Raw genomic sequence first — 3,697 nt, forward strand, 5'->3', positions numbered from 1 at the left:
AAGTTCTGAGGAAAACCTCTTTTGAACCTAAAATTTTAAAACTAATCTATTAGTCAAGTGTGAATATAAAATAAAGACAAGTTTATACATAAAAGAACTTGAAATACTTCCCACCTGTAGTATCTATTAGGAGGCCTGGTAGCACTGTTGAGTAAATACAAGACTGCTAACCACAAGATCGGCAGTTCAAACCCACCACCAGTTCCATGGGAGAAAGATGAGACTTGCTACTTTGTAAAAGTTTACAGTCTTGGAAACCCTGTACAGGGTCACTATGAGTTTGAATCAACTCATTGTCCGTTGGCAGTTCACATGGATGGTGCTCCACCCAGATTTGTTTTTATATGGCCCTCTCACCCATCCACCAGTTGCTGTGAGTTTTGGCCACTGATGACTCATAGCTTCTATCTTTCTTTATGGAGAATAGCCCTTGCCTATTGTGGCACTGTGGGTTAATGCGCCAGACTGCAAAGCCATTTGAACTGTAAGGTTAGCAGTTCAAGCTCACCAGCTGCTGCGCAAAAACCCTATCCAGGGTCGCTATGGGTCGGAACCGACTCAATGGCAGTTAACAACAACAACATACTAGAGCTAGGAGTCCTGGTGTGGCGCTGTGGGTTAATGCACCAGACTGCAAAGCCGTTTGAACTGCAAGGTCGATGGTTCAAGCTCACCAGTCACTCCTAAGGAATCCTGGTGGTGCTGTAGGATAAGCGCTAGATTGCTACCTACAAGAGTGGTAGTTCACCAGCTGCCTCATGCAAGAGAGATGAGGCTTTCTCTCTCCAAAACCCTATATATGGTCACTGTAAGTTGGGATCAACTGGATGGCAGCGGGTGTAGTTGGATACTGAAGCCAGGAGCCCTGATGACTTAGTGGGTTAATTCTTTGGCTGCTTACTGCAAGGTTGGGAGTTCAGATTCACTCCTAGCAGTGTCAGAAACCCTAATTAACACTTCTACTTTCCTACAGGGTCACTGTGGGTCAAATTAACTTGAAGACAGTGGGTTTGGTTTTGGTTTTGTACTGGAATTGCTAACTAACCTATAGGTCATCAATTCAAACCTACCAGCTCTCCACTAAAGATGCTTCCATAAAATCTATATCCATAAATATTTTACAGCCTTGGAGACTCTATGGAGCAGTTCTACTTTGTTCTGTAGGGTCACTGTGAGTTAAAATTGAATGCAAGGCAATAGGTTTGGTTTTGGGACTGGAGCTGAGAGCCTCCTTCCTGTTCTACTCCTGAACCTCCACCCACATGCCACCCTGGCAGCCAGCAGCAAGTGACTGACAGAGGTTTTTGTTTTTTTTAAAACTATTCTCCTTAGAACCAAATCTGTAGTATAGTTTGTGTTCCTGGCAAACACAGGCCTACATTCTCTTTGTGGTGGTGGTGGTTATGTGCCATGGAGTTGGTTCCAACTCATAGTGACCCTGTGTAGTGTTTCCAAAGCTGTAAATCTTTATGAGAGCAGAAAGCCTCATCTTTTTCCCATGGAACCGCTGGAAGTTTCGAACAGCTGACCTTGAGGTTAGCAGCCCAACTTGTAGCTACTATGCTCCGAGAGCACCTACATTCTCTTTTAAACAAAGCCTTATTTTTGATTCTTTTAAAATCACCAATGAGGTGGAAATTTCAGGGTACCAGCAGAACTATTGTTGTTATTAAGTGCCATTGAGTCCATTCTGACTCATAGTGACCACGTACAGGGTTTCCAAGGAGTGGCTGGTGGTTTGACTCACTGACTGTGCTATTAGCAGTCCAGTGAGTATCCTACAGCACCACGCCAAGACCCCACCAGCAGACTTAGAGACCAATAAACACAGCTACTATGCTACCACTGAGTCTCTATTTAAAACACATTTATATGGCCTTAAACTATTTCTCTATTAATTTTCCACCACAATTTGCAAACTGTCCTCCTTCTACATACATCTGAGCCAATCCAGACCTTACCCACAATTTGGAGATAGTGGTAGGGATTGAATACAGGGATTTTTGCATCTCTTTCAAAGTGAATGTATTTGTTTTCTACTGCTACATAAGAAATTACCCGAAACCTGGCAGCTTAAAACAACGCTTATTCATTATCTCACAGTTTTCATGAGTCACACAGTCTGGAAATCAATCAGTTGGGTCCTGTTATCAGGCACTCACCAAGCTAAAATCAAGGTGTGGGCCAGAGTTTCAATTTCATCAGAGGCCAATCTCACATGGTTGTTGATAGAATCTAGTTTATCTTGATGTTTTTGGACTGAGGCTTGTTGGTTTCAATTTCTTGTTGGCTGTCTGCTAGGAGCTTCTAGCAGCTGTCCAAAATTTTTGGCATAAACCCCCTCCATAGACTCTTTCACACTTTAAATTTCTTCCTTCAGGAAGGGTCGAGACTTTTTAAAAGCTCTTCTGATTAGATCAGGCTCTCCCAGGATACACTTATGTTTTATTTATTTTTAACTCAAATTCAACTGATTTGGGACCTTAATTACATTTACCTATTTATCTCTCTTATGCAATACCACCATATCCATAGTCCTGCCCACAATTAGTGGGAGGGGATTGTTCAGGGCCTGCATACCAAATATTGCTGTTGTTAAGTGCCATCAGTAAGTTCTGATGCTGAAGAATGGCTGGTGAGCTGGAACCAACAACCTTGTAGTTCAAACCGACTTTGTAGTCCAGTGCATTAACCCGCAGCGCCAACCCAGGACTCCATGCATACCAATAGTCATCCTATAAAATTCTGCCTACACACACACACACACATACAGCTTTTATACATTTTTTAAATCTTTTCTGAGTCAGATTTCATGGGCAGATAGTATTTAATCATAAATTAATTCTCTATTTTAGAAGACTCCAGTAAGTTGGCCATCAGTTTTTCAAGCAAGCATTTATTGGACACTTAGCATTTGTCAGCCATTGCACTATGCTCTGGAAATATAATAGTTGCACAAAGTTCTTCATGGATCTTGTATGCTTATTTCAGTTCCCTAGTGCTGCTGTCTTTGTTACCTAGTGCTTCTTAATAAAAGTAGTTGGCTTTAACAAACAGAAATTTATTTCTTACAGTTTAGAAGGCCAGAAGTCTGAATTCTGGTCAGTGACTCTATCTCTCTGTCCATTCTAGAGGCAGGTTCTTGGTGGTCATGTGGCATGTATCTTCCCTGATATTTGTGCATGCTTGCTTGCTTGCTTGCTTGCTTGCATAATCTGCTCTTTCATCTCTTAAAAGAGTATATCTCAAAAGATACACTCCTGGTGTGGCTCTGTAGAATAAGCACTCCAATGAAAGGTCAATTTGAATCGCAAGGCAGTGGTTCAAACTCAACAGCCCCTCCTCTGAAAACTCTATACAAGGTAACTATGGATGGGAACTGACTCAATGGCACTTAGCAACAACAATAACTATAATAATACTGATCCATTAGCATACAAAGAGAATCCAATTCAAAATGAGATGATAACTACAGACATTTTTGTTGTTGTTAAGTGCCATTGAGTTAACTCTGACTCATAGTGACCCTGCATAGGGTTTCTGAGGAGCAGCTGTGGGTTTGAACCTCTGACCTTAGGAATAGAAATCCATATCTTATCCTACCGTGTTACACCATCCTTTGACAAGCCAAAATCTATGTCCTTCCCACATGCAAAACACATTCACATCATTTTATTGTTGTTAAGTGCCACTGAGT

Source organism: Chrysochloris asiatica, unplaced genomic scaffold (assembly GCF_000296735.1).
Source record: "Chrysochloris asiatica unplaced genomic scaffold, ChrAsi1.0 scaffold00100, whole genome shotgun sequence".
NCBI classification, from domain to species: domain Eukaryota; kingdom Metazoa; phylum Chordata; class Mammalia; order Afrosoricida; family Chrysochloridae; genus Chrysochloris; species Chrysochloris asiatica.